The sequence below is a fragment of the Excalfactoria chinensis genome, chromosome 1, assembly GCF_039878825.1.
Source record: "Excalfactoria chinensis isolate bCotChi1 chromosome 1, bCotChi1.hap2, whole genome shotgun sequence".
Classification (NCBI taxonomy): Eukaryota; Metazoa; Chordata; class Aves; order Galliformes; family Phasianidae; genus Excalfactoria; species Excalfactoria chinensis.
Genome location: NC_092825.1, coordinates 142323682 through 142344001, shown reverse-complemented (window position 1 = coordinate 142344001; position 20320 = coordinate 142323682). Strand labels below are relative to the sequence as shown.

The 20320-nt window shown below is 35.9% G+C and overlaps 1 long non-coding RNA gene across 2 annotated transcripts in view; it reads left to right on the top strand.

Annotated features, from left to right (window-relative positions):
- LOC140259565 (uncharacterized) overlaps positions 1-9871 on the top strand; it is a 28901-nt gene extending 19030 nt beyond the window's left edge. The window contains exons 2-4 of one of the 2 annotated variants that reach the window (XR_011905416.1): positions 3403-3524; positions 5049-5111; positions 9689-9871. This is a non-coding gene — a long non-coding RNA (uncharacterized lncRNA). Of the gene's footprint in view, positions 1-3402; positions 3542-5048; positions 5165-9688 lie in introns of those variants that run through there. The other variant, XR_011905417.1, reaches the window with a different exon arrangement.
- Positions 9872-20320: the final 10449 nt, after the last annotated feature.

Below are 20320 nucleotides of genomic sequence, written 5' to 3'. Positions count from 1 at the left end.
AGAAAGGTGGAAGGGAAGAGCTGGGGAACTACAGAGTGCTGAACTTCACCTTTGTGCCTGGGAAGATCATGGAACAGATCCTCCTGGAAGGCATTTTAAGGCACATGTGAGATCTGGAGGAGATCTGACACAACCTGCACGGCTTCAGCAAGTGCAAAAAGGGCAATTGATATTATCTGCTTGAACTTGTGCAAGGCCTTTCACACGGTCCCTCTCTGACTGGCAGAGCACAGAGGGTCATCGTTGGCGGTGCAGAGTCCGGTTGGAGAGCTGTAATTAGCGGGGTTCCCCGGGGGTTGGTGCTGGGTCCCATCTTGTTCAACATCTTCATCAATGACGTTGACAAGGGGACTGTGGCCACCTGCAGCAAGTTTGCTGATGATATGAAGTTGGGGGGATTGGCTGACATGCCTAAAGGCTGTGCTGCCATTCATCGAGACCTGGACAGGCTGGAGAGCTGGGCGGTAAGAAACTGGATGAGGTTTAACAAAAGCAAGTGTAGAGCCTTGCACCTAGGGAGGAATAATTGCATGCACAAATACAAGGTGGGGGATGACCTGCTGGAGAGGAGCTTTACAGAGAGAGACCTGGGTGTCCTGGTGGATGACAAGTTGGCCATGAGCCAGCAGTGTGCCCTGGTGGCCAAAAAGGCCAATGGCATTCTGGGGTGCATTAAAAAGAGCATGGCCAGCAGGTCGAGGGAGGTGATCCTCCCCCTCTACTCTGCCTTGGTAAGGCCTCATCTGGTGTATTGTGTCCAGTTCCGGGCTCCCCAGTACAAAAAAGACAGGGATCTCTTGGAAAGAGTCCAGTGGAGGGCCACAAAAATGGTGAAGGGCCTGGAGCATCTCCCCTATGAAGAAAGGCTAAGTGAGCTGGGTCTGTTTAGCCTTGAGAAAAGAAAACTGAGAGGGGACTTGATCCAGGTCTATAAATATCTAAGGTGTGCGGGCAAAGTGGGGAGGCCAGACTCTTTTCAGCAGGGTGTGGAGACAGGACAAGGGGAAATGGACAGAAACTGGAGCATAGGAAGTTTTGCACAAATGTGCACAATAACTTATTTACGGTGAGGGTGACGGAGCACTGGAACAGGCTGCCCAGGGTGGATGTGGCTTCTCCTTCTCTGGAGATTTTCAAGACCCACCTGGACGCCTACCTGTGTGACCTGGTGTAGGGAACCTGCTTTCACAGGGGGGTAGGACTTGATCTCTGGAGGTCCCTTCCAACCCCTACGATTCTGTGATTCTGTGTGATTCTGTTATCTTTATCTCTAAATTGGAGAGACATGGATTTAAAGGCTAGACTATTGGATAGATAAATAATTGGTTGGATGGCCACAGCCAGAGGCCTGTTGTCAATGGCTTTATGTCCCAGTGGAGGCTGGTCACAAGTGGTTTTCCCCAGGGATCCATTATGTAATCAGTGCTTTTCAATATCTTTGTCAATGACAGGCAGCAGTATTGAGTGTATCGAGTGTACCCTCATCAAATTTGCTGATGACGGCATGCTGAGTGGTGCAGTTGACATGAGATGGCATCCAGAGGGACTTGGACATGAAGAAAAAGTGGGCACATAAGAATCTAATGGGGTTCAGCAAAGCTAAGTGCAAGGTTCTCCATTTCAGTTGAGGCAATATCAGATGCAAGTACAGACGGAGAGCACTCAAAGAGTGCTGAGAGCAGCCCTGCACAAAATGATTTGTGGGTGCTCATGGACAAAAAGAGGGGGTCTGACTCTTACGTGTTCTGAAAATGTTAAGGGGGAATGGCTTTAAACTAAAAGAGAGAAGATTTAGGTTAGACATTAGGAAGATTTTTTTTTTTACTCACAGAGTGTTGAGTCTCTGGAACAGGTTGTCCAGAGAGGTTGTGGGTCCCAGAGTCATTCAGAGCCACATTGGATGGGATCCTGGGAAGCTTCATCTAGTGTCTGACAATCCTGCTCATGGCAGGAGTGTTAGAACTAAGTGATCTTTACAGTCCCCTCCATCCTAAGCCATTCTATGATTCCATGAAAGGAAGAAAGAAATGGAGGAATGAAGGAAGGTTGAATATAAATAAATTAACCACTGCGTTTGTAAACCATATATAAGTCAACTAAGGTTTAGCTTTAGCAGCGTCCGGGTCAAGGATTATCTTGACTAGTGCAGTAATACTAGAAACTTTTGTTTGTCTTTTGTCTGTACTACATATTTTTTGAACAGATAGAAATCCACTGTGTTCACTGCCTCAGCAATCAATATAGTTCTTTGAAAGATTAAAATGTGTAAAAAGAATGCATTTCAAGGCAAATTCCTATTATCAGTATCATCTGGGATTAATGCAGGAGAGTAGTAACAGACCATACTTCTCAGCAGTGTAAGAATTCTCTGTTTATATGCTTAGAAGAAGATAGGTCTTCCTCTCAACTTGAGAAAAGATGCATAATCAATTTGATGCCAGTTAAGATAAATATATAAATAGATAAATAATACTATCTTATCAGATATAACCAAAACAGCTTAGCAGTTATCAATAAACAAATTAACAGAAGTTTATCTTTTTGGAAGAAACAAGCAATATGTCACGTTTTTACACTATTAAACTAGAATATGAAATCACTTTGAATTTTAATAAATGTTTTGCAGCACAATGACATCCTAAGGACAACTTTCATGTCTGGGTATTCCATTCCCTTTAGTGATAATGGATACCCATATGTCTATGAGAGGCATAACTTGGTCCAGATTAGGAGGGCAGCAAATGACTTTAAGAATCAGTTTACATGAGCTACTGCAGAACTGTGCCTTGCCCCAAAGAAAAAAAAACAGAGAAGAGTGTTAAACAGGAACAAAACAGTGGAGGGATGGATTCTACCTTAAAGAACACAGTGACAGAACAAAGACTTGTTTTCATATATACACATACATATATTTTTAATTTCACTTAAACCAGTCTGAATCAGCAAAATCTTTTAATAAAATTCTGTTAAAACTGGGACCTTCCTTGCATAAACTGTAATAAAAACAGTCATAAGAACTAAGAGGTGCTTCAGCATCTTTTATGTACACTGTTAAAGAAAAATGTGACTCACTGGTGTTTTCCGGCTACTAAAGATTAAAGATCTTATTGGAAAAGTGTCTGAGTCTTTCAAGGAGCTTGTTGACTCGAACATCTAGACTATGGAGCCTTACAGAATGGGGCGTTCACGACTGTATAAGGAACTTGTTCAGTGAAAGAATGGAGACTTAACGACTCAAGTTGGAAGCTTTAAGATCTATGTACCTTCACTCTGGAATCAGAGTGGATGGACTGTTTATTTTCACTTCCTCTCATAGTTTTCATGGCTGATAAACATCAGAATAGGGAGGAGGGGATGCAGGACTACCAAATACCCTTATCAAAAAACTCCTGAATCTTCTAGACACAAGTGGGGTGCTACCGTAAGGGACATCTCAGACCAACAGACAGAGCAACGATGAACATGCATGCTCACCACTCATGGATCAAGATCCCAGACTCAAGACGGCACTGGATCCAGGAGTGGTAAAATACAACTTCCTGTAATTCTTTCATACTCTGTTTTTCTTTTCTTTTCTCAGTATTCTGATCTTCATTTACTCACTTTTCTTTTATAGTCTTTGCCCAAATTTGCCTTGAAGTAGTTGATAAGGAACTAATATGTATGCTGAGTACCATTATGCTTACTAGTTGTTGTTATAAAATTGCTTGATTTTGCCTCAAAGTGGTTGATTAATTGCTGTTAGAAAGCTCAATAAATCATCTTGTATTGTTCCTTGAGTCATTGTCTGACTCCATTGCTCCAGCAACTCCTGGAGAGCAGGGAGTACCTGTTTGGTGGGATCCCAAAGATTTACCTTATTTGCAACCCACCAAATGATACGAGACAAAAAAGTATTCACTGACTTTGATACATAAAATATATGGTGTGTTTTGAAGATATTTAGGAGCTGTTCAAAGTGGGAGAATTAAAAATCAATCCACAATCTAGATTTCTTTTTTTTTTTTTTTTTTTTTTTTTCATTTGTCTAAGGCTCTGTGTGACTTCCAGTACCATTTTCTGTGTATCCTGCTGTATTCTACATGTAAATAAATGTTCATTAGACAACGAAAGGAGTAAGAGCTTGACACAACAGAACAAAGGACCAGAGGGAATGGTTTCAAGCTATGGCAGGGGAGATTCAAGATGGACATTAGGACTTCTCAGAAGGGGTGGTCAGGCACTGGAATGGACTGCCTAGGAGGTGGTGGAGTTAACGACACTGGGGGTATTCAAGGAACGGCTGGATGTTGTATTGAGGGACGTGGTTTAGTTGGAGCTATTGGTAATAGGTGAACGGTTGGACTGGATGATCTTTTAGGTCTTTTCCAACCTTGGTGATTCTATGATTCTATGATTCTATGAAAGGAATTTCTCCTGTTTAGAGAAGAAGGCAACTGGAGGATGTTTGTTAGCACCAGATTCTCTTTTGCATAAAAGCACACATTTATTCAAATGTTTGTGTATATACACTTATTCAAATAGCTCACACATACAAATTCATGAGAATTAAAAATGTGATACAAATATAAGTAATATAAAATAAATAAAATAACAGGCTAAATCCTAACTGACAGAATTTAAGTTTTCTACAGGGGGATACTAATGGACATAAACTGTATAGCCATACAGTTTCACTGGGAAGAGTCTCTGTTGCCTTATTAAAAGTAAAGACATGAGGTTAATTCCTGACACATACATAGGATTTTAAGTTTGTCTCATCCTTCTATCTGGAAGTTTGGTTCAGCTGCAAAAATATAAGACAACCTACATATCATGTGTGTGATTATCTAACAGCTAAACAGATCCAATGCAAACTTTTTTTCAAGATTTTTTTAACACTTTAACTAACCTCAATACTGTTAAATTCAAAAATAAGCAGCAATATTTAATCTGTACTAACATCAAAACTGATTGGACATACAGTGCACATACTTGATGCTTTTTTTGTCTGTTTGTTTGTTTGTTTGTCTGTTTGTTTGTTTCTTTGTTTGTTTTTAATCTCACAGAGTGGTCAGGCACTGGAATAGCCTGCCCAGGGAGGTGGTGGAGTTGCTGTCCCTGTTCAAGAGGTGTCTGGATGAGGAGCTATGAGATATGGTTTAGTATTCTGTGGTAGCAATGGTAATGGGAGGATGGTTGGACTAGATGATCTTGTAGTTTCTTTCCAACTTTGTGATTCTATGATTCTATGACAACACATAATCAACACTGGAAGCTCATACAGTGGACAAGTTTAGGTCATCATCCACAAAATGCATTTGGTTTGAGTACAAGATGTCTTAACTAAAATACCATGTCTCTGCTAATCATATTGTAGCAAAAACAGAAACAGTCAGGGTTCATTAAGTTTTATGATTATGACATCACATAATTGTTTGGATTAGGAGGGACCTCTGGATGTCATATGGTTCAATACCACTCAAGCTGGAACACGTAGAGCTGCTTGCCCAGGACCATGTCCGGATGTCTTTCAAATATCTCCATGGAGGGAGAATTCACAAACTCTCCAGACAACATGTGCCAGTGCTCTGTCATCCTTGCAGTAAGGAGGATGTCTCCTGACATGCTTCCCAATGTTTAAATGAATCTCCTGTTTTCCGCTTTGTGCCAGTTGCCTCTTTTTTTTTTTTTTTTTTTTTTTTTTTAGTGAATGGGCACCACTGAAAAAAAGAAAAAAACAAAACAGCTTCATTCTCTTTGAAACTCTCCATGTATTTGTAGACAGCGATTAGATCTCCATTGAACCTTCTCTTCCCCACACTAAACAGTCTCAGCTCTTTCTACCTCTTCTGATAGGAGAGATGCTTCAGTCCCTCATCTTTGCGGCCCTACATTATGTGTTCTCCAGTAGGTTCACGCCTCTTTGGAGAGATCTTTATTGGATTCAGTACTTCAGCTGTGGTCTCATCAAAGCTGAAGGAAAGGGTTATCTGCCTTGATCTGCTGATGCTACTTTGCCTAATGTAGCTCTGGAGGCCATTAGCCTTCTTTATGGCAAAGGACACATTTCTAGTTCCTGTTCAAGTTCATGTCCACCAGGAACTGCAAGTCCTTTTCTGCTAAGCTGCTTTCCATCTGGGTACCTCCAACATGTACTGGTGCCTGGGGATGTTTCTCCCTGGGCAGAGTACTTAGCTGCTTTTCCTGGTTGAACTTCATGAAGTTCCTCCCACATCATATCTTCAACATGTCAAGGTCCCATTGTGTAGCAGTGCAAATCTCTGATGCACCACATGCTCCTCCATGTTTTGTGTACTCTTGCTGAGGGTACACTCTGCTTTATCATCCAGACAGTTAATGAAGATGTTAAATGGAACCGGACCCAATATTGACCCCTGGGTACACCATTACTGACTGATGTTAAGTTGAATTAGTTAATATGTGTACTGTACATTCCCAAGGAAAGGAAAATAGATCGAAAAATAATTTATTTGCTTTCAGATCCTACCATTTTAAGGACATACCACAACAGAGTACTTAGTTAAGGCTTTTAAATCATGAGAGAAAGGAGAATGCCTCCATATATCTCTATTTTGTTAGCATTCAAGTGCTGTCGTTGTGTTTTGGTAAAACTCCAGCTCAAATAAAGGTATTTGAAGTCAATGAACTTGATTCAACAATGGAGAGCTCTATTTTCAGGTGGCTCAAAGTCACATAGCTGGATTGATTTTAGTTTACTGCAGTGGTTAACTAAGGTCAATATTGGTAAAAGTAATTGTAAGATGGCAATATCTACAAAAGATATTCTCCTCTGGTCAGGAGTGAACAGAGGCTCATCTTCCCGCAGCTTCCCCAATGACCTTTATTTTTTTAATTTTTTTATTTTATTTTTTGTAGGACTATGTCAAATGTTTCTCAGTTAAAAAGTACCATTTATTTATTTATTTGTTTGCTTATTCGTACTTAAAACATGTAAGTAGCAACTTATTAGTATATTGGAAAAATTGACTGTATCATTGCAACCGGGGATAACATCTGACTCAGTTTTTCCAAAATAGTCACAGTCTATTCTTTTTCTTAATTTCACAATTCCCAAGAATTATATAGTTTCCAATTATATTGTACTCTACTCAACACAACAGTCTCTTTGCAAAACAATTGCAAAAGAAAATGATCTATCAAAAGATTCTGTCCTTTTAATGCACTAGAATTTACACATTTAGCTGAAAGAATTGAAAATATATCAAAACAACTGATAAAAATTTAGGCTTCTTACAGGGATACAAATGTACATTGCCACTGCCTTTTATTGCTGTGTTCTCTAATAGTCCCTATGGATTTTTTAAGTTCATTTGTTTTGAGCTCTTTTCCTTTCTACTTTCTATATTATAGGATTTTTTATTGCTTTTACTAAGCTGCTTCTTACAGTTCCTTATGAGGTGCCAGTTGTAGCATTAATAGCATTTTACAAAAGGCATTTTTTTTGCAGCTGTAATCCAGAATGATAAAGCAAAAGGAATTAATGTAACAATTTCATTAGTGGTAATAACAATTGAGAAATTAATATTACTTCAAAAGTAGCAAAAGTAGCAAAAAAAAACCAAACAAAAAACAACAAAACAAACCACCACCAACAACAAACCAACAAAACACCACCACCACCAACAACAAAAATGTCAGTCAGTAGCTTTACAATACACTTAATACTGTGTCAAATCTTGCATCCCATGGAGCTGTTTAATTTTTTACATTAATTCTTGTAATTTTAAAAATGTTAGGGGTTTGATTCTCCTGGGCTGCTAAATGCCACTGAAGGAAGGAAGAACCAAGGCACTAGTGCTTGGGTTTCTTTTTTCATTGACAAACGCCTTACTGTAGGCATTGGTGAAGCTGCAGGGATCTAGTAAGGTAAAGTCTTCTTGCTACTGTTTCTAAAGCCTTCCTGAACTGAAACCTTACTTGTTAGAAAGCTATGCAAGTGCTGCTACATCAATGTCTGATTCTGGAAAGTACACAGGACCTTCGTGTCACTGCAGTAGCTATTCATGAAATGTGCTGTGTGATCTCATTCTCCTTAATTTGATGTGAATCAAGGGCATTCAGTATCTGGCAGGATTAGCTTCCTTATTTCTGCATTGATGAGGGAGGCAAGATGTTGTAATATGAAAGAAAGAAGGGGGAGTTGTGAGGGCTTTATTGTTAAAGAGTAAGTCAGTGAAGGTGATAGATGCATATAACTGCCACTTCTCGGCATTTCCAAACATTTTTGCTTCATCTTTAGTAACTAGGGTTTTCATTAACAAGTAGTAGTGGTTGCAGTTAAAAAATGTTGCTTCCAGAAGTCCCCTGGAAATGATATGCCACAGCTAGATGCTCAGTGTCTCATAAATAAACCCAGTTGGGAAACAAAAAATCTACGAGGCTTCCATGGGAAAATACCAAGTTTACAGCAAAGACAATAAAATAAATAAATAAATAAATAATGTTTAAGGTAATAAATAAGAGAAAATAAAAAAGTGTATGAGGAGAGGAAGAGACCTCTGAAACTTAAAATTCTAGTTTTATGTTTCCCAAGAAAAAGATTATGTTTCATTCCAAAGTAATTTTGCCTGAACTGTAGGTAGAAATACACATACAAATTAAAAGAATATTGAAAAATACAAATGAAGAACATTCTTATTTGTTTTGAAGATGCAATATTAAAGGAAAGTATTTTTAATCTGAACTGTGTTTATTTAAAGAGATATATATGTAATATCATGAACTAGGTAGTCATTTCTGACTACTGCTTGAGCTATTTCAGTGTTTTTGCTGGTCCTAAGCACATTTCTTTTCACATTCTGTGTTATCTACCAATGTCTCAGAGATGCTCTGATTTCCTGTATAAGTCCCTGTAAGCTTTTTGACACTGAATTATGTTTCCCTTTCCCAGACTTGAGCAGTGAATAATTCCCCAAGTAGTCCATGAGTGAGATCGATGCTTTCTGGAACATGTGCATCTAATAATATATCTTGAGCTTCAAATTAGTTTTGCTGCACTTCTTGTACACAAGGCCACACAACACATGATTGCTCACTGTAGTGCCTTTCTGAGGTTTACAAAATTCTGTAGTAGCCCATTGTAGCCATTATCTTTTAACTCTTGTACTGATTAAACCTGACTAAGAAACGAAAAGATACATAAATCTGCATGCTGTGCTACATGATATCTGGGGGACAGACAGGAGCTCTTTGGATTATTCTGTTCAAACATAGAAATAAAACCAAAAGTTCTAAGAAGACTCACATGTGTGACAGATCATCCACACCAACAAAGTCATTGAGATAATTGTTAATGGCAGACTCCACAATTAGTCATGAGTCATTTCCTGTGTAGTGTTTTCCAGTTTGTAAAAGATCAGATAGTTTTCAGGCTTCTCTGAAAATCCACAAACCCACATCAGCATCTTTGGGAAATCAAGTATAATGGAGAGATCTATCCTCTTTCTCAGCATAAAAACAATCTGATTATACAGAGAAAACCCACAGACACAGGCACATGTGCATGTATAAATCAGGAATTTCCTGCAACTGCACACCAAGCTTACCCTAATCACAGAGTCACAGAATTGCAGGGCTTGGAAAGGATCTCAAGAGAACACAGAGTCCAACTCTCCTGCTAAAGTGAGGTCATAGATGTTCATCTGTTTCTTTTATATCTCCATAGGAGACCTGGCAACCTCTCTGGGCAACCTGTTCCAGTGCTCTGTCACCCTTACCACAAAGCAGCTGTTTCACATGTTAGTATGGAAATTCCTATGTTCAAGTTTTAGGCCACTGTTCCTCGTGCTATTGCTACACACCACCGAGGAGGTCCTGACCTCATCCATTTGCCTCCCACCTACCTTTAGATACGTACAAACATTTATCAGATCATTTAGCAGTTTACTTCAACTAACAGAAAGTTTTCATTTGAAAAAACTTTTTTCTAATCCCTTTGCTACTAGTTGATAATTGATCTTCAACTAGGAATAAAGTTGTACACAGTAAGAATGTAAAAAATAAAAAATAAAAATAAAAATTTAAAAAAAAAAAAAGTCTATATCTATGAAAGCAAAACTGTAGTCACATTTGCCATCTTTACATAACTGTAGGCAAAGGTTAATCTCTCACAACTTTCCTGATCTTTTTATGTAAGAAGTTCTGGGTTCTAAACATTTAGGTACAATAACTGCTTTTCTTACAAGTGTACTCTCCACGAACACACATTGTGTACAAGTCTGAGTAAATGTCAGTATTTTTCCATGATGTAACACCAGTAAAAATTGCTTTAAGTACAACAGTTGGAGCTGTAAGTTGCAAAGTAAGTTTTATTTTGTTTTTTCTTTTCTCCTTGTTATTTGTAAAGCACTTAACATTTTTCTGACTCCTGTGATAGTCTAGCTAATAACAAGGACCAGTTCTTGCCATCTGCAGAAGAATAAGCTTTTCATAATATTTATCCAAAACTACATATACAAACAGGCATTTTCAATTTCTTTTTAGCCTTGCTGAACTAGAGATTAAGGATTCATTACACCTAATGTGTGTAATTTTTCCCCCTTCTACTGTAGCAAGATTGTATAAATGGAGTAAATAAAAGATCAGGTCCTATGTTGCTAGGAAACATAGCATCTATGCATATATCTATTTCTTATGGGATTACCATCTAGCCTTCCTCTCTCTTCTGATTTTGTAAAAATATTCATCCTACACAGTTTGGATGCTTTACAGGTGATTTACAGTGGCAGTATTTATATTGTTAAATCCAAACACAATCTGTATAGAACTCAGCTTTAAGTGTTTAATTACCCTGTCTTTATACAATTTATCTGCTAGGATGTGGATGTATATGCTTCTTCTCAAACATGTAGCAATACATTTTTGTACAGCAAAATAAAGAAGTTAAGAACATGCAAAGAGATGAGTATTCACACATTTGAAATTAAAAATCCTTATTTTTCTGTGCAAGTAGACCTATACAACAATCATTCACAAACTCAAACATAGGAGAGTCGGGGAGAGAGAGTCATTCCTTATTATTAGCCAGTTACTAAAGTGAAAAGTATGCAATGCCAAAAAAATTAAGTCAGGATTTTTTTATTAAAAATAGACTGAAAAGGTAGGTAGAAAACAGGTAGAGATTAATCAAGTGAGCCGGAGGAATATTTACTTTCTCAAGGTTGCTAATGAAAACCTAAATATAGATATCATTATACCCAGTGAAGCTGAAGTCAAAAAATAAAACAAAAACAAAAGCAAACAAACAAAAAAACAAAAACAAAAAACAGAAACGTAGTTTATTCTAATAAAATGTCTTGTCTATCTAGTGCATCTCTGTTTCCATTTTCTCATGGCGATGACAACTTCACCGTGTGGTAGATTTCAAGAAGAGTATGTGCTGCTGTGTTAGCCAAGCTAGTTACCAGAATAAAGGCCACAGAACAGTGATCACTACATTCTGTCCCCAACTTCTTTTCTACATAGTTGAACACAATCAGATTAATTTTGGCAAGAGGGATGAGAAGGTAAAGTAAAGCACCACTATGAATTACAGGGTTAGGGCTTCTGACTACTGTCACTGTACATATTATTCGCAAATCCTAGCCTGAGGCACTTTCAGAAGTTTAGGAAACAAACAAAGAAGTTTGCATTCTGGAGGAAGAAACAGGATAGCAATACCTGTAGTTCTCACAGTAGTAAACATATTTCTCATGTTTTTACTAAAATACATATGTATCAATATGATATCAGCTTGGTCTGCCCCAAATTTCATTTGGAATTATTGATAAGAAATAGATGATATAGCTAATGGAGGTAGGAAGGAATGTTTACTCGGAAGATGATAGAGATTTTTATTTATTTATTTATTTATTTATTTTGCCTATTTATACTTTTCCTTCCCCGTTAGGTTGTATGGGAATAATTTTTTTTTTTTTTTTTTTTTTTTCCTCTTTGATTCCACGGTGGCTGATTTATTTAACTTTTTCTCTGCTATCTAATCTCCATCAAAAATGCAGAAAGCTAGATTGCTGTCTTGACCATGACCTTGATGGGGAAGTACAGAATAGAAAACACGGGAAATTAAAAGGAAGTGTACTACTTCTCTCAAATAGAAATATTGCTTTTATTAGCAGAATTCCCCATTCTTTCTGTTTCTCTTTCTTTTCTTATTTTCTCACACTGTTCTCCATGGCCTGATAACCATGACAGTAAAAATCAAAGAGCAGATCAGCCAAGGCTGTTTCCTCTCAACAGACTCCTCTCAATAGACCTTTATCCCCCTTCATCCTTCTGAAAACCTCCCCTGAAGACCACATGGCAAAACCACTTTTAAGAATTCCAAGTTGAGTTTTCATCTTCCTTTCCAGGGAAAAATTCAAATTTACTTGTTAATTTGCTTTTTCATCTTTGTTTTTTTTTTTTTTTTTCCCTGAAAAAAATGCACATTCAGAGATTTTCAGAGATTTCAAATTACTGAGATCTCAGAATAAGAGCCAGAAAAAATCACATTTATTAAAATATGATAAAAAGCACTTAATTTGTAGCAGGTTGTCTGGCATATATTAAAAAAAAAAAAAAAAAAAAAAAAAGCAGATTGGGATGAACCAATAACAATGCCGAAACTTCATCTTGTATGTATCAGTCTAATTACTTATTAATTTTTGTACATGTAATGGAAATATCTTGATTCTTCTGAAAATATAAATGGTACCCAGGGGGTATCAAGGTTTATTTTACACCTGTACACAGTTTTGTTTATTAATCTCCACACGACCCTAAAACAGCTTTGGGAGACTTACACAATAACACTTAATTTTTCAGTGTTAGATAAAACAAAAACAACAGCAAGAAAAAAGGAAAGATAGGTAAGGCTTTGAGAGATGTTTTAATAACACACTACCCAGTGAAACTTTAAGAACAATCATGTATAATTTTAAATGACTTCTTAGTTTGTATAACATGTGAAATGAGAGCTTCACAGTTGTCTTTAAAAACAATGCATTTAAAATCTGAAATGCTTTCCTTTCCTTCTAAATAGAACACACATCATACAGAATAGAAACATCTACATCAAACTGAGCAACAGGCGGATTTGAAATATAAAGAGCAATTTCATATTCAAGGTTTGTCTGAGACTGAATGTTTGAAATTATTTCAAGCACAAACCTAACAAATATGCTTAACAATAATTACAGCCCATGTTTCCTCTAAAGTGTTCTTTGCTTATTGCTCAGCATGAAGCACAGCATTATTTTTCCATTTGACAAAAACATATCAAATAAGCCATTTTCCCATCACATATATTTCATTTTTTGATATCAGTCAGGGAAAATAGAAGCCAAAGTTAGCAACATGTGGGCAAAATGAATAGATATTTCTGAAGTCTGGATACATTGGTCTTTTTTTATTATTTTATTTTTTATTTTTATTTATTTTCCCACTAAAAGGGGGAAAAAAAAAAAAAGAGAGCAACCATTTATTTCAGTCTTGCAGAACACTAAACAGTATCTATTTCATGATAGCTTTTCTTTTTTGATAGTTGTTTCCACAGCAAGTGAAAAGTCATGAACAAAGGTTATTGAAAAGATCACTGAAAAGAAGAATTTTGATCCCTAAGGGAAGACATGTGAGTAAATATGTCTTCATGTTTTTCCAGCTGTTGAGATTTACTTTTCATACCCTTTCTCATTTTTCAGCAATTTCAGAGCCCCCCCCACACAGTGAATTACTTTAGCATTTAGCCCAAATCATCAAAATGTCCTGTGGTTTTGTAAGAGAGGCAGCCCTTGCTCTGCATTATTTATTTTTTTACATCAAATATCAAGTCATATGATGAAAAAGAAAAAAAAAAAAAAAAAAAAAAAGGAACAGGTTGCTTTTTTCTGATCAGTTCTATTCTGGTATATAAACTTGAATAAGAACTATTAAGAAGAATAGTTACTGTTAATTATTAGAAAATTCAATCAGACAGTGACTGATAAAATGCGGGAAAAAAAATACAGCTTCTGAGCCACATTACTCCTAAGCCAAACAAAGCATATTTTCTCATCATTTGGAATTTCTGAATTGGTTTCCATAAAACAGCAAATGGCTTATTAAAAACATGTATGTTGAGTGTTTTGCTGCCCTCAGCAGGACACCATATAATTTTGCATTCTGGTTGGCAAAGTCCTAGTTCAGTGAACTGAAAGTCATGCTCCCTGCAATACATCAGCTATAATGAACAGTTTGGTGATGAATGTCACATGATGTATGTATAATTGCTATCAGTTCAAACTGATTTTCAGAAATAGAGAAATACAGAGAGGTCTAGTTGATCAAAGAGAAATAAAAAGGCAGTTGAAAAAACAAACAAACAAAAAGCCACTTCCGAAGAAACATCTAATGCAGGTATTTTAAAATCTATTGTTGTAAAATATGAAAATAATAATAATAACTTTAATTGCCTCTAACAATAAACTTATTATCAAACCTCTCGTGCACATACTTGTCTGTGGAAGAACTGTAATGCAGAACTCACTGTATTATCTCTTAATATTTACATACCTGATAATTTTCTAAAAAAAAGAAAAAGAGCCTGCTAATAAAACAGTGTTCAGTTGGTGGCAGAAGCATATTTCTAATCAAAGAAAAGGAAAAAGTTCAATGTCATTAAAACAATATTTTAAATAATTTATAACTACAGTACTATAACACTTCCCCATGGCAATGAATTATATAGACATTGGCACACAAAATATGGTTTGTAGTTGATTGCTACCTGAGGACGTTTTTCAAGTTCACATATTTTACAGGTTTCGGTAATTGAGAATCTAATGCTTCTATTTTCATCTCACCGGTGGACTGGTATAATATTCTGTGTCTCTTGAATGCCTCATATTTAACATGAGAGAAAAATCATAAATAAGGCAAAACAGAAATTATTATTAGTTACAAAAATAAAACAAACAAACAAATATACAGAGGTTCACTGAAATTTTTTATATAACAAATTCTGAAAAAATGATCTGGTCTTCCTAAATAATTTGTTTGTAACTTATGAAGACAATTACCTTTAGAAAGTTGTTCTAAGCATATTTCTTTTTAAAATAAATATTCAGTTGGAAATCACAAAGAAAGCACAAGCAAATATTTTTCTCAAGGCAGGTTATTGATCATTAACACATGATATGAAGTTCAACAGTGAACAACAAATATTCTATCTCCTTGTGTTTGTGTCCACCTAAATAAAATCCTTACATGAAATCTGACAGATTATCAAACAAATTTTATTGTCTCAGGAACTGAGAAAGAGCCTTCAGGGTATGACAGAGATCATATTTGCCCCATAGCAGGCAGAACCTAAAATATACATTTTAATATCATATTGATCAGCCTTCCTGATACTACTATGCATTAAATAATAACAGTAATGATAATAGTAATAATAAGTTAAATTCTTAGATAGCTAATTGTTTCAAGATAACAATAAAATAATTTCCACACAAATCTATCTCCAGTAGGTTTCTAAAGCTGAAATACTAACTTTGGTATGCCTCCTTCCCAACTTCATGTGAGCTAGGATAACAATAGAATTATTTGGCTTCAAAAGCAGTGCAAAGAACCGCAGGACGTGTCAATCTGTAGACCTAGTTCTGACTTCCTAAGTCACAGGAGTTGTATACAGGAACTTTAGGCATGCTGTCTGAACAGCAGAAGGGTAATAAAAGTTACCTTGTAGCAGCAGCTCTAAATCAACATAAATGATTCCTTCATTTCATCTTTCAACCCTGTGTAGAGAGAGATCTAGAAGAAAGAGGAAGAGCTGATGTAAAAGAAATGCAGCTTAATCCCTGAAAAGAGAGGTTAACATTCCTTTCTTCTTCATCCTTCCAATTAAAGTTGAGCCAAAAATAAAATATGAAGGATGACTTGACTTTTTCTTTTTTTCTCTCTCCTAGTCTGCCTTCCACTTTGTGTGGAAGAAAAAAAAAAAAAAAAAAAAAAAAAAAAAAAAAAAACAAACAAACTTGTGCTAGTTCTTCCTAAGGCTTAGGTGTGGTTTCCAGTCTCACAAGTAAAAAAAGTACAAGAATAACCAGAACAGCTTTTTGTTCCACTCGGGGTAGCTTGCCAGAATTCTCATTGCAGAATGGATGCTTACGCATATCCAGCATATTCTGTGAAAGACATTTAGAGAAATCCAGTTTTCTCCTTCCTCAACTCATTTCCAAACAGCAGGGTAGAGTAAAATATTTTGCTTAAAGATTCCAAAGAAGTCATCATATTCAAGTCATCATACTCAAATTAGAAATATTTTTTTTTCTGGTTTAACAGATTTGACTTAAGTGGCCACAAGTGGAAGTTTGACCACAGACTGGAACTTCGATGTTGCATATATTTAAAATCAGCACAAACACATATTATGGTTTCGGTTTTGTTTGTGCGTGTATCCTGTTTTCTTTTCCTTTGTTTTGTTTTCCTTTATTTTATATGCTTGTATTCACCTGTCTATTTCTTTTCACTTAGCCATCATAGGATTTGTGTTTCTGCCTCTGGAGGTTATTCTTCTAGTAATAGCATCTGTCCTCATGGTGAGCCTCATAGACTTTCATCAGTTCCCTCTGGCTCTGCTGTCCACTTTCTAAGCTGCTTCTTGTTTCCCATCTTCAGTTTTTCTTCCAAGTTTTAAGTTGAATATAGAGACAAATCTGATTCCTAGCCAAAAACATAGCATAGCTTACTAGTTAAGGAGGTGCATTTCTGGTTTTGGTATTTGTAGCATGTGTTTTGTTGTTGCTGTTGTTGTTGTTTGTTTTGGTTTTGTTTGTTTTGTTTTCTGTGTGTATGTGTATATGTGTGTGTGTTTGTTTTTTTCCCCGTATTTCCTATTCCTTAATGTCTGCAACATCACATTCCTGTTTCACTTCCAAAAGCTATCAGATCTCAAATAAGGTTATCTACCAGTCTGCTTTGATTAACATACAATTTTACAGTGTGGATTTCCTTCCACTGTGTTTTTTCTCCAGCCTTCAGGAACAACTTTGAGAGGTGATTAGGTGTACTCATTCACAGAATCACAGAATCCTTAAAGTTGAAAGGGACACTTATACTGTCTTTGACCTCTTGCTGATAGTGAAACTAGAGTAAGACAGTCATTGCTATTGTCCAGTAAACCTGAAGGCTGGGTAACAAAAACTGAAACTTGACATATATGATTGGATGGAGGGATATCAGGTCAAAGACACATCATGAATACAATATGCTTGCTATCACTGACCTTCACTTTTCTCTTACTGATCATGTGGACATGAAGGGGAAAAACAAACAAACAAACAACTTTCTTCTTTCTTAGCTACCTTTGATAAACATATCTAAAGAATACTTCTTTTGCATCATGATTAAACTGTTGAGCTCTTATGATCCTGTTATGTAACATAATGAAGGAGTCTGAGTACATAACAGCATAACAAGCATATTTGATTATGAGTCTAAAAGACAAATACACATCCCAGGACAATTTTCCTCCATATAATTACCAGAGCATTATGTAGGAGTAGCAATTTGGTACTTTATCTACAACATGTTTGTGTTTCTCTTTGCCTTGTAATTTTTTAGTTTAAAATTAAAGAGAAGAAAAGAGAAGAAAAAAGAAATAAAATAAAATAAAGGGAAAAAGAAAAGAAAAGAAAAGAAAAGAAAAGAAAAGAAAAGAAAAGAAAAGAAAAGAAAAGAAAAGAAAAGAAAAGAAAAGAAAAGAAAAGAAAAGAAAAGAAAAGAAAAGAAAAGAAAAGAAAAGAAAAGAAAAGAAAAGAAAAGAAAAGAAAAGAAAAGAAAAGAAAAAGCATTAATTGGACTAAATCTGATCAAAGTATTTTAGCTAGCATATTGCCTATTCATAGGATATATTAATTGTATTACTTAGATTAGTCAGCAGATTCTTCACCAAGAAAGTGGTTGGGCACTGGAATAGGCTCCCAGGGAAGCGGTCATGGCAACCAGACACTAGAATTCAAGAAGTGTCTGTACAATACTCTCAGCTATACTGTGTGATTTTGGGGTGATCCTACATGGAGCTGGGAATTGAACTCAGTGGTCCTTGTGGGTTCCTTCCATCTTGAGTTATTCTATGATTCTAAGTGTACATCTGGAAATTCTACTAGCATTCCAAAGACGAGATGTGCTTCTGAGTAAAGTACAAATCCTGTTCAGTAGAAGAGCCATAGACCAAATAAAATTTAGGCATCAAAACTGAGCTGCTACAAGTTCTAATGGTTACATACCTGGCCACCAAAGTTAAAGCCAGAGCTGTGAGTAACACTGCTTTACAGTATATACTGACAGAGAGTTACTGTCTTTCAGAATGGAATTTAATATATTTATATTCTATAAATATAATAAATGCAATAAGTGAAAACATTCTTCAAATTAGGTCACCTGGTGTTACACTACAGAAGAACTCACTAGGAGATGGTTTTGGAAAATTTCCTTCATGCAGACTTCTCTTAAAGGGACTTCATTTTTTAAAAGACAGATTAATTCCTTATTTTTATCTATCTAATCTTATCTATTTGTCTTTTAGTAAGGAATGGAAAAAAATATGGGCTTGGTCTTTTTAGATAGCTGTTAGGACACTGAAGCAAGCAGTTTGTGACCCAGTGGTCTGTTCTACACTCTGCAGAAATGAATGCATGTATCTTCTACCTTGGAAAGTTCACAGGCATAAAGTCAGCACATATTATATGCTGCACAATACAAAATCAATGTTCTTTTCTTTGCTGCCACAATGGTTTGGTATTTTTTTGTGTGTGTGAAATAGAGAGGGGATTAAAAACATGAAAGCTTCTTTGACACAGTGACTGAATGTCAACGCTTCTACTTCTGCACTACTGAACCATGCTCAACTGTCTGTTCTCTGCTCATCCTAAAGACTATACAGAAGTTAGGCAAGCATAAAATTATACAGTACATCAGTTTTTCAGATTGTAGTTTTGAACTTAGTAGCTCAGTTCTTCTGATATCTGTGCTCTTGTTTAAGATACTTTCTGTGGATTTATTTAGTGTAAACTTTTGTTGCTTTCTTTTTTGATAATAAAGCACAACTTCTAGAAGAAAACTTGTCATATAATTCAACATTTTATTATTTTTATAGGAATCTCTTTCCTTCTATTTTCTCTGAAGGTATTAAGTAATCATTTGGGAGTGAATATTAGAAGAAGAGGAAAGTAGGAAAGAATAAAGTGAAAGAATAGAATACATAGTAGAAGATAATAAAATGTAAATGAAAGTTTTGCTTGTGTAAGAACCTGTGCAAATGATCAAGGGACACATAATCTCATTGGCCCTAGACACAAAGCCAGTTATGATTCTCCCACTTCAGCACATTAATCAGCATCTGTATTACCAGCTGCTAACATTTTGTGCCTAACCTTTTGTGCCTAAATAAGTGTCAGGATTTAATTTCCCACTCAGGTGCCATTTCAGATGCTCAGTTTTTGAGCAGGAGTGGCAGTTATGGCTCAAACTCCATGGAGGCTTGAAAACATTGGGCAGCAGGAAGCAAGAGGTCCTGCAACAAAATGTATTGCTTATATGAGCCCCAGTTATCACCAGCTGTCTCATGCAGAACACATAATCAAATATATAATGTGCGGGAAAAAGCTATCTTTTGCTATTTTCAGTTACCTTTACCACTTAATAGTAATTGAAATTCTGGTGTGTAGGCACATAAAGCACTGATTTATTATTATTATTATTATTATTATTATTATTATTATTATTATTATTATTATTATTATTATTATTATTTCCCTTAATTATACAAGAATGCTACAATGACAAAAACCTGGACATTGATGGAAAGTACAAGTGTAAATACCTAATAGATAGGAAGTACATACAATGAATACAGACCCATATCCCAAACTGTGACCCAGGAAAAGGGATTACATTGTATTCTATGTCCTTAGCCATGGAAATAGCAAAATAAATTTTGACAATGAATGGAATTAGGTTATTTGGTTCAGCTGACAACAAACAATGATGCTTTTTATAACAGTAGTAAATTAACCTGTAAGAGCTTATGAAGTGCATAAAATTAATCTTTGAAACAAAAGTGAGAAAAATAACCTCAAGAGCTAATTATCATTAGATTTAGCTTTTAAATAAAAGTCCCAGTCAATATTTTGTAGAGGTCTGTAGTCTGAAGAAGGATGAAAGCCACTGCAGAGGAACATAGAACATAGAAGTTAAAATTGTCAATGTCAGTTACATGAAATTGACACATAAGTAAAAGAGGAAATAGATATGTTTTTAACCAATATAGAAATTAATTTTT